General features: G+C 45.9%; 1 long non-coding RNA gene across 1 annotated transcript in view; it reads left to right on the forward strand.

Annotated features, from left to right (window-relative positions):
* The window catches only part of LOC308483058, a 229,625-nt gene that overhangs the window by 131,104 nt on the left and 81,977 nt on the right, over window positions 1–16,544 (forward strand). The window lies entirely within an intron of this gene.

Below are 16,544 nucleotides of genomic sequence, written 5' to 3' on the forward strand. Positions count from 1 at the left end.
TCTCCAGCTTGGCGTAAAGCCTATGTTGCTGTAGCCTGCTCAGCACTTCCTTGACGTGTCTGTCATGCTCCTGCTGCGATTCCGAAAAGATCAGGATGTCATCCAAGAAACAGACGCACGTCTTGTAGAGGAGCCCCGCCAACACGTGATGCATGAAAGCTTGAAAAACGTGGGAGCCGTTTTGCAATCCAAAAGGCATAACTCTATATTCGTAGGTGCCCAGGGGCGTGAACATGGCTGTCTTCCACTCATCTCCCTCCCGCATGCGAATGAGGTTGTATGCCCCTCGCAGGTCCAACTTGGTGAACACTCTGCCTTTCCGTACCTTTGCGAGGAGGTCGTCGATTCGGGGCATGGGGAAGTCCGATGGCTTGGTCACACTGTTCAAGATGCGAAAGTCCACTACAAGTCTTTTTTGGGGCGTGTCCCGCTTCTTAACAAAGAATACTGGACTGCCCCCCGCTGCCTTGGACTCTCGGATGAAACCGCGCTCCAAATTATGATCTATGAACTCTTTGAGTTCCTGCAGTTCGTCCTCAGACATGGAATACAGCTTCCCTTTGGGCAGCGCCGCCCCCGGCAGCAGGTCAATTTTGCAGTCATATGGTCTGTGGGGGGGTAGCCTGTCTGCCTCCTTCTCGCAGAAAACCTCCAAAAATTCTGCGTACTTGTGGGGAACCGCTTGCAGCGTGCCTAGCTGCAGCTGTGACTCCTCTTCCCCTCCTTCCTGCCTGGGCACGATGCAGTGTTCAGCGCAAAAGGAAGAGCCGAAGGTCAGCTGCCTCTGGTACCAAGCCAGCGTCGGGCTGTGCTTGTCCAGCCAACTCATGCCCAATACAATGGGCGTGTCCGATAGTTGAGTGACATTGAAGCTGATGATTTCCCTGTGATTCCCAAGTCGCATCACCATTGGTGGCGTCTGCTTCACCACTTGCCCCCCTAGCAGCTCCCTGCCATCCACCGTGACAACCTGCAGGGGCAGCGTGGCAGGCAGCAACTGTATAGCGTGCCGGTCGACAAAGTCCTGCCCTATAAAGTCCGCATTGCTTCCGGAGTCAATGGTGATTGGCACGTCCATGGTGATTCCATTGGGCAGCTGGAGCGACGCGGTGAGCCTCACTACTGGTTTGGGCGGGAGGGGGTCCATGGGCTGTAAAATCTCTGGGGACTGCTTCACTGACACGTCTGGCTGGGCCCCAGTGCCTCTTCCTCCAACCAGACTCCGTCGTTTCCCTGCTGTGGTTGTCCTTGCTGCGTTGCTGCAGTTACCATTGCTGAGGCTGCAGTGTGCTTGTGGAGCCTCTGGGGACACTCTTTCGCCATATGCTGTGGATCATCGCAGATGTAACACTTCCTGTTCCCTCTAGGAGGCTTCGCTTTCACTGCTGCCGGTGCTAGGGCTCTGGCTGCTGACTGAGCCCTTGCACCTCCAACCTCCATAGGTTCCGCTCCTCCTCCTGGCGGAGGCGTGGATTGCGCACGCGCTGCTTCTCTGGGAAGGAAGGAGGAGCCCCTGGCTGGTTCGCGCCCTCCACGCCCTTCGTCCCTGCTCCACAGACGTCCTTCCAGCCGCACCCCCACCGCCAGCGCCCTCTGAACGATTTCCTGCGTGGTCCGGGGTCTCTCCCCCCTCGCAATTTCATCTTTAACCGAGCCGTGCAATCCCTCCCAAAACAGGTCTCTTACAGGAGCCGAATCTCTGTCCCATTCCAGGGCACTGACCAAAGCGAAAAAGCAGGCATGGTACTGCCTTACGCTGGCCCTCCCTTGCTTCAGTCCATGTATCTGCTGCCGAGCAAGATCCACGTCAATGCTTGATAAAAAGCACCCATCCATCGCTTTAATAAAGGCATCCGCATTTTGGAGCGCCGGATCCTTATCTCTCCACAAATTGCGCAGCCATGCTTTAGCATCTCCATGCAAATGGGACATGATGAATCCCACCTTCTCTTGCTCATCTCTAAAGTCTTTGTTCAGCAGTTGCAGTGCACACATTACATCTGCTCTAAAGTTGGGGTACTGTTGCAAATTCCCATCGAAGTGAGAGACCAGACCGCCTGTTCGTCTCCCCAACCCAATCCCCTCCGGTTTGGGTGTCAGTTGCCCTTGCTTCGTAAGCACTTCCAACCTGACCTGGAGATCCCTGTAGGCGGCAGCTGCGTCCTCCTCTCTCTTCCTGGATGCAAGAGCCTCGGCATTCAGTCGTGTCACTGCTTCTCTGAGTTCCGCTATCTGCTGTTCGGCCGTCATGTTGTCTGCCGTTCGTGAGCTCGCTAGTAGGCACCCGCTTTCTCTCCTCTCCGCGAGGACGTAGATGCCCACAATTATGGGATGGAGCTTACTGTCAGAGCTGCTTCCAGATCCTAGCTCACAGAGGATCACGCTAGCCAGCGATCATTAAATAAAAGTCTTTATTGAGTTACAGTTTCCATTCTCAAGCTGCTGCGTGCAACTCTACGTCTCATGGTTAGATCGGCGAAGCTCCATCTGAGTCTCCGCCCCTTGTACACCAACTTAATATCCTAGCCTTGCTCCACCTTTTCCGCCTGACTGTTCTTCTCTGGGTCCCTCTGCCCCCCGGGGTCTCTTCCTTCCGGGATTCCTCTGACGCTGACGCTGACCCCCCTGACTCTTCTCCCTCCTTTCGGCGGGCTTTAGGACCTGGCTCCCTTTCCGGGCTGCCTACTGCGCCACCTTCCTGTGCATTTGAACTTGGCACGCGCGCCCAACCTTCCACCTTCCGTCTGACCGTTTCTTCGCTCCCCGATGGAGGTGTGGCCACTCCTGACTCGTGCCCTCCCCCCTGTTGTGAGCTGCCAGCGCTTGATCCCTGGCGCCCTTCCTCTTCCCTGCTCTCTGGCGGTGACGCTGGTCCTGATTTCCAACTGCTCCCCTCTGAGTCCCCTCTGGCTCTATCTTCCTGGGGTGTCCCCCTAGGCTCCCCCCTTGCCCTGGCCACTGGTGCTCCTTTCTGTGAATCTTCTGATTCACTGGAAAGACTCGGAGATCTCGGGTCGTCGTCATCACTCATCTTTTCTTCTGCCTCCTCTCCCTCGCTCTCTGTTTCCTCCCTTGCCCTTGCCTCTGCTCCTGAACCCCTGACAGTAATGCACTTCAGGATTAAATCAAATGATTGGTCCAGCATTCTTTTCTCACAGTGGCCAACTGGATACCTCTGAGAAGCCAACAAGCATCATTCTCCTGCTTAGGACCTCCAATAGTTGGTATTCAGAGGCACATTACCTTTAACACTGGGGTTACCGTAATTCACAGTCATCCTGGCTAGTACCTGTTGATAGCCAATTCATCTAATATTTTTTTAAAGCCCTCTAACTTGGTGGCCATCTCTACACCTTGTGATATAGTAATGGCCACCAACTTAGATGGCTTTAAAAAGGGATGAGACGTGTTCTGGTTCTTCATGGCTAAACTGGGATTTGAACTCTGATCTTCCAGGTCCTAGTCCAGCTCTCTAACACCACAGCAGCTTCAGCCATTCTTGATATTCAGACTAATATCTCTGAATGTACCAGACTTTCTTGAATGTAAAATTTTAAAAAATAACATCAGAAAGACTACAGTGACTGGGTTTTTCAAATGTTGAAATGATGTGATGCAATCTTATGACTGACTCAGTGAACAACTATGTCTGACACAGGATTAAATGGGATCTAGGCTCTTGGATTTGACTGCTGCATTGTAAAAGTCAATTTTGCTGAGGTGCAGGATTTATATTTCCTAAGAAACATGTTAATTAAAAGCACCCGTGTCCAAACAGAAGCCAAGAAGGAAAAAAGACTGAGAGGAACATTTGGTAGGGTAGGGGTCTAGCTCAGTCCCTGCTCCTGCCAACCTAGCAGTTCAAAGGCACATCAAAGTGCAAGTAGATAAATAGGTACCTGTGCTGGTCTCGTGGGTTACCCAAGAGGCGAGGTCCAAGTCTGGTCTGTGGACAAAGGTGCAACATGGAGGCAGTCCATAGTAGCTGAAGCTGGGTGCAGGGCAGGGAGTCAGATGAAGTCAGGAACAGGCATGCAAGCAGGGAGCCGGGGCGGGACAGCTGCTCAGGCAGGAACTAGCAACCAACAATGTTGCTCCCACAACTTGGGACTGGGGCTGGCCAACTTTTATCTGCCCTGAGGCATAGGGCGGCCCCGATCCTCTGGTGACTCACCTTTCCTGGCCTGGAGGCGAGCACTCTTCCTACGGGAACTTAGTTCCCTCCGCCTCTCTGCCCTGAGCCTCTGGAGCTCAGGAGAGGCTGGAGGGTTACCAGACCCAGAGGCAACCTCAGCTTCCTCTGACGGGGCTGAGAGTGGAGCACCTGCAGGTAATGGGTCCTCCATCACCTCAGGAGCCAGAGCAGACTCAGCTGATGCCTGCACCAGTGAGGAACCTTCATGCTCATGCCCCAGCCCCAGCTCAGCTGGTTCTGGAGGCGGGGAATCCTTTGCAGCCTGGGATACCTCAGGTTCAGCATCCGAGTCCAAATCCCAGTACTGCTCCGGCGGGAAGGTATATGGCTTTTCCGTGCACTGCTCTGGTTCGCCAGAAGTGGCTTAGTCATGCTGGCCACATGACCCAGAAGCTGTACGCTGGCTCCCTCAACCAGTAAAGCGAGATGAGCGCCTCAACCCTAGAGTCGGCCCCGACTGGACCTAATGGTCAGGGGTCCCTTTACCTTTAGCCTTCTGCATTCATCTTTACTTATATTTACTCTCATGAAAGCACTGAATATATTTAATGAATGAGAATATAAAGGTGAATGTAGAATGGGGAAAATTATTGATAAGTATCACACAATATTTTTGAAACATCTGAATGGTTATATCAATACTATGCTGGATTTGCCAGGAAATTATAAAAGGGAAGCTAAGCCTGCAACAAAAAGTTGCAGTGTGGAGTGCTCCTGTTCAGAGTTCCAGACAGCCATGCCCTTTTCCAGGAAACTCCATTCCATTTCTCCCTTCCTTGAGTTCCCAGCCCTCTGTCTGACAGTCATCCAGCAATCCACCACTGCTAGGCATGCTCAGTTCTCATTGAACCTGGGTAGGATATCTTCCCCTAAATCAGGCTTCCTCAAGCTTGGTCCTACAGATGTTTTGGGACTACTATTCCCATCATCCCTAACCACTGGTCCTGCTAGCTAGGGATCATGGGAGTTGTAGGCAAAAAAACATCTGGAGGGCCGAGTTTGAGGAAGCCTGCCCTAAGCAGTTCCCACCCCACAAACACACATATCTAAAGAATCTGGGGTTTTGTAGTTCTCCAAACTCTGAGATTCCCCAAGCTTCTGCATTAATGGTTCTGTCTTGGCTACATATAGATTAGCTATTATTATTATTATTATTATTATTATTATTATTATTACCCCAGTCAGTATACATACTGTATTTGAAACTGATTTTATATATTATTTGTTTTAATTACTTTTATATGTGCAATTTGGTTTACATGTGATATGTGTGTGTATCTATCTATCTATCTATCTATCATCTATCTATCATCTATCATCTATCATCTCTATATTTATCTATCATTACTAGGTGATGCTTCATAGGAAGCAATTCATAAATGGCATTATTGTCATTATTATTATTATTATTATTATTATTATTATTATTATTGAATGTATGAATCACCATTCTCAAGGCAATTTACAATCCTAAACTAAAAACAACAACAGCTAAAGATGGATTTTAAAAGAATACAAATAAACATCCAAGCCAGAGACCCAAAAGCAAAACAAAAAACCCAAGTTTCCACCCAGCTGGGAAAATTTGTCAGAACAATAACGTCTTCCATGTTTTGTTTTGCTTTGCTTTGCTTTGCTTTGCTTTGCTTTGCTTTGCTTTGCTTTGCTTTGCTTTGCTTTGCTTTGCTTTGCTTTGTTGTTGTTTTTTAAGTGCAGAGTGTGTGAGCCTGTTGTTTGATATTAACCTATATGTTATATTGAATACAGGGATGGGTGGAGCTACTCTTTTCAGCTTTGGAAAAAGTTCCCCCGCAGATCTGGATTTCCCATCTGAATGCCTTGCTACATCTCTGCTACTCGTTCCTGGAAGCCGACTCAAACCCATGTCTGAAAGCTGCTCATTTTGTACAGAACTATAAGCTGTCCTCTGTTCAGGGCACATGAGGCCAAAGACCAACTTGTCTCCAGCAGTCGGGCAGACCAGAAGGCTGACCACCAGAGAGATAAGAAATGAGTTGTTTTGAATCAAACTATCAGTCCATCCACCCCTGCACATTCTGACACTGGACAGAATGTAGCTCAGCGGCAGAGCACATGTTTTGCATGCCAGAAAACCACAAGTTCAGTCTGTGCCCTCTCCAAACGAAAAATGAAACGAAATGAAACAATAAAATCTTGGGTGGCTGGCAAGACTTGGGGGCCAAGATCCTGGAGAGCTGCTGCCTATCAGAATAGGCAGGGCTGGGCTGGATTATTCAGCTTCCTCCAACTAAACATTTGGAATAACTTTACAACAGCAAGAGTTGTTTGACCCTGGAACTGACTACCTTGGCCATGGTCTCTCCATCACTGGATGTTTTTAAACAAAAGCTGGATGGTCATCTGCCAGGGACTCCAGTTTTGATTCCTGCATTGCATGAGGTTGGACTAGATGACACCTGGAATTCCTTCCAACTCTACACTTCTATTATTCTTTGATTCTGTGTGAAAGAAATTGGTTCAGATCACTTTTTAATTTGAATGTACTGGATTCCTACTGCCCAAAGCAGTATGTGAATGTAAACACATCTTTCAGAATTCACACTCCTCAAATTCACATTCACATTTTGCAATGCACTTCTCCAACCCCAGCACCCCTAAAAATGCATCACAAAAATACAGGAGAGATCTATATAAAAATGCATAATTTGGTGAAAGCAACATTTAAAAATGTATCAGTTTAGGAGAAATTGCTTGCAATGGGCAAAATTGCATGCAAAATATAGTTGTACCTCGGTTTACAAACTTAATCTGTTCCAGAAGTCCGATCTTAAACTGAAACCGTTCTTAAACCGAGGCACACTTTCCCTAATGAGGCCTCCCACCACCGGTGCCCTTCCACCATTCAGATTACATTTTTAGAGTGAGGTAAAGTTTGCAAACCAGGACACTACTTCCAGTTTTGCGGCGTTCGTAAACCGAATAGTTCGTAAACAGGGCTGTTCTTAAACCGAGGTACCACTGTATGTATATTGGGTGCAATGAGCGTTAAAATGCTAACCAATTTTCTGTTGGATTTTGCTTTTTGATTGCAAATGGATGTAGAAATGTGGTGAGCTGAAGAATTGGGACACGGGGGAATGAGAAATAAAAAATTGACAGATTTTTCCATCCCTGAGTTAAAATGCAAAGGAGACTCTGCAAGCCACACACACACACAGACACGCACACACACACACACACACACACATATATATATATACATATATCTCGTATTTTTCGCTCCATAAGACACACTTTTTTCCTCCTAAAAAGTAAGAGGAAATGTCTGTGCGTCTTATGGAGCGAATGCATGGTCCCTGGAGCCAAATTGCCCTGGGGCAAAAAGCAGATCGTGCTTTTATTTTTTTAGAAAGAGGGAAGGGGGTATTGAAACAAAGCCACCTAGCAACTGATCAGCAAGCTATCCGGAGGGGAGATAAGGGACTCTAGTGATAAAGGAGGCTGCCTGTAAAGACAGCGAACTTGCAAGGAGAGGAGACAGGAAGATTAAAGCAATGAGGAGAGAAATTAGAAGAAAAGGAGGAACAAAAAACTGCTCCAGCTAAAGAAAAGACACTAAGGCAAACAAGAGGGAAGGGAATGTTGAAACAAAGCCACTGAGCAGCTGATTGGCAAGGGATCGGGAGGGAGATAAGGGACTCTAGACATAAAGGAAGCTGCCTGGAAGGGGGGAGGTAAAAGCACATGGATCCTCAGGATTTTTGCATTGGGACACCCCAAATTCACCATCAGATCACAAAGCATGTCCATGGCTACAGCCTTCACGAAAAAACAACAACAACGCATCCACTGTTTCGTGAGGTCGCAATGGTGCAAAAGCGTGGTTACAATGCATGGATCCACATGGATCCTCAGGATTTTAGCACTGGGTAACTCCAAATTCCGCATGAGAAAACATAGCATGTCCATGGCTACAGCCTGCACCAAACAAATCACACATCCATTGTTTCGTGGGGCCGCAATCGTGCAAAAACGTGGTTACAAAGCACAGATCCACATGGATTCTCAGGAATTTTGCATTGGGCTACCCCAAACTCACCGTCAAATCACATATCATGTCTGTGGCTACAGCATGAACCACAAAAATCATACATCCACTGTTTTGTTCAGAAAAAAACTAGCTACGTCTTATTGTCAGGTGCATCTTATGGAGCGAAAAAGTACCTCTGGTTAAGAACTTTGCTTCAGGATGAGAACAGAAATCGTGCTCCGGCGGCGCAGCGGCAGCGGGAGGCCCCATTAGCTAAAGTGGTGCTTCAGGTTAAAAACAGTTTCAGGTTAAGAACGGACCTCCGGAACGAATTAAGTACTTAACCCGAGGTACCGCTGAAAATAGCTCTAAGCTGTGCACAGAAAACTGAAGCAAGAACAGACTACTTAAACAAAATACTAGAAAAATACACTGTCACATATTAAAATGTTACACACACACACACACATTTTCTTTCTGACAGACCCTCTCAGCCTCCGAGTTTTCATTCAGGGTCTATCAGACCTCATACAAAGTCTCATAATGAAAAGAGTTACTGGAAATAATGGGTATCACTCTAGTCTCTCACTCTAGACTGGCTCTTTATGTGCAGGACCAAGGTGTATGGTACTTCCTCAGGCTGCCCACAACTTTGTCTTATTCAGCTGCACTTCCCACACCCAGTTCCAGGTTCAGCAGGTTAGCAGATTTCCCAGAGGTCCAAAGGATGTGGAAAGGGCTCCCCCTCCACTCACAGCTCTTTCTTCACCCTCTGTCCTCTCCCTCCATCTTCTTCGATGCTGACTGCTGCTATGACACAGGCATGCATCACAGCCAAGTTGGTCTCCTGAAGTTTGACCTCACTTGGTGTGTAATATCTGAGCCAGAGGAACACTTGCAATCCGAGTCTTCTGAGTGTCATAACTCATCAAGCAATAAAGCAAAGTCAAAAGAATCAGAGCGACAATCGACAAAGCTCTGTGCATCATTAATGAATGATGAGGGCAAGAAGACAGAAGATAACTTTCCATGCATATAATAATGATGGCTTTGCTTGTGATTCTCTGTGTCTCTTCATGTTTAATAAGACGTATTGGAATTAAAAATTTAAAACCTAAGGCCATGCATTCCATAAAAGATGAGGGGGCAAGTTATTCTCTCACCAAAGTTAAGATGTCACCATTACACATTGGATTAAAATAAGGACCTGTATGGAGCACAGAGCACTGCAGACTGGTGCCTGTTGCAACTGGTAGGGTGGTAGGCAGGGAGCCCAACAGTAGGTGGCACCAGAGACAGGGAGAGCCAACTAATTCTGGTTTTGCACCCATCCTCCTCTCTGCTGAGTTCTATAAGGAACAGCACTGAGACTAAGGAGGAGAAACCTGACAGGCAGTGCCACCCCCTTGGCTGGATGTAAGTAAGAAGACAGGCAGGCAGGTGGGGGCTGACTGAGGGTGGACTGAGGTCAGAGAACCAGGCTCCACTAGCTGTTCAAGTAGTACAATGGGATCTGCAATAGGTAGGGTGGGAGTTGCAGGTTTCTCAGACCTGATCACTGAAGGACACACTTTTCTCAATTAAAAATGGAAATGCGATTCCACTCTAGATCTGCTTACTTTTTTATAATAGTTTAGAAGGCATGGATTTCCTATCTCCTGGGTTTGAAGAAGTCCCCCATTTGAATTGCAGGGCTATCTGTTCCAAATCCAGTTTAACAGTAAGGAACAATCAGAAAGGGACACGGGTGGCACTGTGGGTTAAACCACAGAGCCTAAGACTTGCTGATCAGAAGGTCGGCGGTTCGAATCCCCGTGACGGGGTGAGCTTCTGTTGCTCGGTCCCTGCTCCTGCCAACCTAGCAGTTTGAAAGCACATCAAAGTGCAAGTAGATAAATAAGGACCGCTCCGGTGAGAAGGTAAATGGCGTTTCTGTGTGCTGCTCTGGTTCGCCAGAAGCGGCTTAGTCATGCTGGCCACATGCCCCGGAACCTGTACACTGGCTCCCTCGGCCAATAAAGCGAGATGAGCACCGCAACCCCAGAGTCGGCCACGACTGGACCTAATGGTCAGGGGTCCCTTTACCTTTACCTTTAACCATCAGAAGGAAATGTGTGGGAAGGTACACAGCTCACGCTGGTCTCAGTCCTCCCCACTATGGCAAGCAGCACAGCATGTCTATTTAAGTTCAAGTAACAGTTTCTCGTACATGCATGCAAATGCTATGCAAATCTATGTCCTTTTTTGGTGGGTCCTTTTCTCCTTTTGTGGCTGCACTAATTGCTGTTGTCACAGGGTGGTCAGGGAATTCTGTTTGGTGGCATCCCACTACAACAGTGACTTGTACATCAGTTGTGGTCAGGGAGCAAAAGAAGGGGGCTGTTGCAACTCACATTGTGCAAGGACCAGATGCCCTAACTCTCCTCCTCTATGAAGAATATTTGCAGCCCTTGAGACTTTTTAGTTTAGAGAACCTCTGTCTGGTTGCATCACTGCAGCATACCAGAATGAAAAAGGGAGAGGCCCAGTGGCAGTGAGGTCAGCATGGTGCAAACACATTGGCAGAAGTGTAGGATTGGATCTGTCCATTTGTTTGCACCACGCCAACCTCACCTCTGCCATGCCCTTCCATCGCCTACAAATGCCTGCTGGAAAAGGTGCTTAACCAGCTGCCTAGGACTACAAATAAATGAGGTTTGATATGCGCCAGTGGTGCAGGGGATAAGTTTGGTTACATGTTTTCTTTTTTCTTTATATATATATTTTTCTTATCTTGAAGATCAGTTAAAAAAATTGAACTGCCAGATCATTTTGGTAAGGCCCTCTAGGAAATGCAGCCTCCCTGTGAGATGGACTCCGTGCTCCCCAATCTAACCTGGATGCAGTTTAATTCAGTTAAATAAACGGAGTTTAATCCAGCCTCAATGGAAAAGAAAAAAGAAAAAACTTTGCAACTGGCTGAGGTGAATCTCATGATTTTACCTTAATATCTTAGCTATGCCAGGGGACTCCTGGAAAAACCCTTTGGTGTTGTTCTTGGCACTGACCAGTGTGACTCACCCCAAAGCTATGGAGCATCTGCTCATTTCATAAGCACTTTTGCGTCTGCCTTTTATATACACAGCTGGGGACAATTTCTCCTTTTCCATTTAGTGCTGCATCTTTTCATCACAAGCTATTAGCCTTGTTGTTTTGATTGCTTCAGGGACAAGGACATGCAATTCTTTTAATACTTATACTTCCAGCACCATCACAACCGAAAGCTTTCGTCAGATGCCCCCAAACAGCAGAAATGTCCCTTTCATCAAATGCTCCAAAGTCGCATTGGAGTAATACTGTGATTAAGGCCAATTAAAATGCGAGAAAATAGCAAGCAAGCCATCCTGGGGTCTCAAAAACTCTTCCATGGGCTGCAAAAGCAAAATAAGAAAAGTGGTGGCAGGGGAAAGAGAGGCAGGAAGGGCCCCTCCAGACATCCTTCTTATTGTGCATTCATGATTATTTGTGCTCACAGTGCTTTTGGGGCACTCCTATGTGAGCCCGCTTTCAAAACTATTTGCATCTGCAATAGTTTCAGAGCAGGCACACTCCATCCTTCCCAATCAGTGCATGTCCCAGAACTTTCTTCTGAAATACTGTAACTTCTGAAACCACAGATGTTCTGGTTCACTTTCATTCTGCTTCTGTTCTGCTCTAGCTCCTGGGGCAGCAATGTGGCAACATTGGAGAAGCATTGCAGAACGAAGTAAAGCAGAATATATTCAGCACTCAGTCACTATTATTGTGTTGCAGACACAGAAGACAAACTCCAGCCAGGCAAAAACACACAAAGATGGGGCAAAGCAGGGGTGGGGAAGGGTGTGACTGAGGAGGAGGTGTGTCGTAGGAGAGCAATTAAAGACAGTTCCATATGTACAGTTGAAGACAGTTCCAGTGCATATGTAGACTGGGATAAAGATCTCTGTTTAAAGTGTTGAAAGAGGAAAGGTATTTATTTGGTATTGAAAAGGCCATAGAGATGGTGCTCTTCTAATATTTAACAGGAGAGAATTACAATGGTAGGTGCAACCACAAGAAAGGCCTGATTCCTATAATGTACAATGGTGCCTCAGGTTACAGATGCTTCAGGTTACAGACGCTTCAGGTTACAGACTCCGCTAACCCAGAAATAGTACCTTGGGTTAGGAACTTTGCTTCAGGATGAGAACAGAAATCGTGTGGTGGCAGTGGGAGGCCCCATTAGCTAAAGTGGTACCTCAGGTTAAGAACAGTTTCAGGTTAAGAACGGACCTCCAGAACGAATTAAGTTCATAACCTGAGGTACCACTGTACTGATTGGGCATCCTGATAAGGAAGTATCTTATTAGAATGCAGTGATTGATTGGGTATATAAGGAATATACCCAAATGTATTACTAATAAGTAATATATATGATTGTGTGAATGTCCACTGACTCTCAATATTCCAGTGCTAAACCACTGTATGCACATTTCTCTTTGATTAGATTCTCCCCCTTCCCACAGCCAAAACAAGGAAATGTTTTATTCTAGATACAATGGTACCTCAGGTTACAGGCACTTCAGGTTACAGATGCTTCAGGTTACAGACTCCGCTAACCCAGAAATAGCACCTCAGATTAAGAACTTTGCTTCAGGATGAGAACAGAAATCGTGTGGTGGCAGTGCGGAAGCAGTGGGAGGCCCCATTAGCTAAAGTGGTACCTCAGGTTAAGAACAGTTTCAGGTTAATAACGGACCTCCAGAACGAATTAAGTTCTTAACCTGAGGTACCATTGTATGTCAGTTCTCCCATTTCCCTGCAAAACAGTTGCAAAATAATAATTCACTTTACTTCTTAATTTTATTCTTTAGTTTCAAAAAATACATATAACATCCCCACATACACCCACCCCCAGATATGTTCTATGCATGTACAAGGCAACTAATGCAATCAAACATTAAGTAAGTTTGCCAATACTTTAGTATTGGTTACATCAGTTAGGTCTGTTTCTACTCTGCATCTTAACAGATGGTCCCAGAGTGAACCATGGGGAGCTGGTAGTGACATTGTCCATTCCAGTGTATCGAATAGACATGGACCATGTATTTGTATTTGTATTGGTGTTCCTAATTAGATTCTTCACCTACTGGAGGACTCCTGAAAGATAAGGGTAGAGCGGGAGATGACAGAGGTCCTTTTGGTCATATTTGCACCTTGTGACTCCAAGACAATAGGGGAACTGTTTGCCAGATGAAAAGCAGATTCATTCCTCCCCAGTGGCTCTGATGAAGAGTAATTTGCATGCTGTCTGTAACACCACTGGTCAGAGGGAATTGGTTTCCCATCTAAGGCAGAACACTCTTAAATCCTTTGCCATTTCCACTGCTATCCATTTGATTTTAATTAAAGCACTGCCATGAATTATAAAAGAGCAGATCTTCAAAGCCATTAATTACAGCCCCCTTGGTGTCTTTGTGCTAACATTATAATGACAAGTGGGGTGGGGAAAAACACACAGTCTATCAACATGCAGTGGGGGAGATGGCAGCTAGAACTACCCAAGCAAAACTATTATTCTGACATCCTTGGCATTGGGCTTTCTGATTGGGAGAGGAGGCACATCTCCTGTGAATATGGGCAGACCTGCAAGGGGGATTCATTCAGTCTGGGAATGGCATCTGCCTGTATGGAGCACCTCTTTGGAAATGGGTCAATCCATGACAGGGATGGGCTCACCTGACTATTGGGGTTTCCCTCAGTTTTTCATTTTTCCACCAGTCTTCAGTTCTCCATATTTCCATATCAATTTGCAATTTTTTTAAGTCCTCATGAAAATTCACCAGCATTTTATTGGGAATTTCTCCCTACATATACCTATTTTTTACAAAACAATTTCCCCTAAAAAAAATACATTTTAATAAGTTGCATTCATCAACATATGCATGTTACCCTAATATATACATTTATTGGGGGGGGGGCTGGAAAACTATGTTGCAAAATTCAGAGAAGCACGAATTTTGTGTTTTCCAGTCTATTAAACTGATAAGAACAGATGCTACACTTGATGTTAGCCAAAAGGCCGAGAAGTGATGTGTTTTCCATTCTAATATTAATTCGGTAGCTGCAAATTGTTGCTGTTGTTGTTACCCACTCTTCCTATCAAAGGAGCCCAAGGCAGCAAACAACAAACAATTAAAACATCTTTTTAAAAAAATAATTTTTAATTGGGGAAGATCTTGACTTAAAAGGCTTGGCTTCAGGAGGTACTAAACAGACAACAGTGATGGTGCCTGTCTAATATTCAATAGAAGGCATTCCAAAGGTGCCACAGTGCTACAGACCTAATTCCTACACTGTGTGGAGCAGACCTCCTGATAAGATGCAAGGGGCCCTCAGAGGCAGAGCACAGTGATGGATCATCATCATATCTTTATTTATACTCCACCTTTTCCTCTGACAGGGACTCAAAGCAGCTTACAGATAAAAATGAGTACAGCTTAAATATACAAACAGGATGTATTGGGGTGAGACAATCCTTCAGCTATTGGGCAGGTATTCAGATGAATTAGGCAGGTCCTCTGTTAATTGTGAACTGAATCAAATTCCTTCCCCACTTCCGTAATCCATATGCACATTTGCAGAATGAATCTGTGGAAGCAGGAAAGTTAAATAAGACCACATTTGGAGTTTCATTGCTGGGAGTTGCAAGTGGGGAGAGCACAAGAGTGCTCAGTAGTGCCGGATTTATGTATAGGCTAAGTAGGATGAAGCCTAGGGCCTCTAAATCTAGGGGGCCTTGCCAGCCTGCCCGCTTCCCAGCAGGCAACCTCCCCTCTCCCCAAATTGCAAACCCAAGACTTCATGCAAGGGCAGGGCAAGTTAGGCTAGCCAGTGGGGCCCAATTTGAAGAAGGGCCCAACTTTAGTTTTTTGTTGTTGTTTTTTGTAGGGCCCCAGTTCACAGGCAAAGTCTGCAAAATCTTAGAGATATAAATAAAATCCGTCTAGATTGCTCTGGTGTGGGGGGCCGCTTAGGAGCGGCAGGCGGGGCCCAATTTGGCCAAATTGCTCCAATTGTGTTAAGGTCAGCCCTGATCAGACTGGACAAGCCCTGCACCTTCTAGGTCCCTGGTGTCACTATTCAGAGTACAGACTCAAGGACGTTATGGAAATAAAGGGGGGCACTTACTGGAAATCATTTCTGTCACCTCTCCCCACCAAATCCTGGGACGATGAACCCAGCCACCTTTTATTCACAGTTGCATAAGCACTACACTACGGCATGGCCATAAACCTGTACATTCAACCACTGAAATACACACCCGATACGTAGCAATGGACATTTATGTTACTGCATTATGAATGAACACTGTGTTTTATTAATGGACTCTGTATTTTTGGAATTACCTAAGAGCCACCAAGAGGGAGCTCTAGAATCGACAACAAACCAATCGGGTACTACCAAACAGTGACCCCTATTGCTAAAAGCAGGTAACCAGCAGGAAACGCTTCAGCTCAGCTTTTGCACTGTTTACTGAGCACCCCCTGCTGTGCAGATAATGAAGAAAGCTCTAAAAATGCTTTTGCAGTTAATCAAAACTATCCAGGAATCCTTCTAGTTGGTTAATTGGTTCGGCAACTTCCATGCACATGACATGTGATGCTAATTATTTTCCCCAAGAGTTAAATGATAACTAATCAGAGGCAGCTACAGTTGCAAATGGCAACAAAATATCTGTGAAAGGAAGAGGAGCAAATTTCCTCAAGTGTGTTGCAGGTAGAAATACTGTTTGTAATGAAGTGAGAGCAGTAGTTTACTTGCTTGAATTGACAAATAATAAAGTTTTGGGAATTTAAATTATAGATTAAAACTGATTACTTAATTCAGAAGGAGATTGTAAAAAAAACTGGAGCCTAATTTGAATAGTACAGTGCCTGGTATCTGGTGGGCAGACCAAAGCACTTGTTAGGAGACCTATGAGATTCAGGTGAGGGTCAAATGCCTTGTCAGTCCCAGCAGGTATATAAGAGGCCTGCGGTGAAGGCAACAATGGGAGTGATTCCCTATATGGGTGAGTGCATGAGTTAGAGCTAGGTTTGTGGCTGAGGCAGTTAAAGCATCCCTCCACTTATGCAGAGGTTAAGGCCCAGGCCTTATTTTAAGAATAACATTACAAGTTCATTTTCCTAAGAAATAATGCTTATTCCACAAAATGTCATTTCAAAGAGAAATTGTGAATTGCAGAATTTTAAATCCCCATCATCCTTGGCTTCACTCAATTTTGTTTATAACATTCTTCCATTTTCTTTTAGTTGTGAGGGTGAGGGTGAGGGGCCT

This window comes from Podarcis pityusensis (genome assembly GCF_964106645.2).
Source record: "Podarcis pityusensis genome assembly, chromosome: 8".
Classification (NCBI taxonomy): domain Eukaryota; kingdom Metazoa; phylum Chordata; class Lepidosauria; order Squamata; family Lacertidae; genus Podarcis; species Podarcis pityusensis.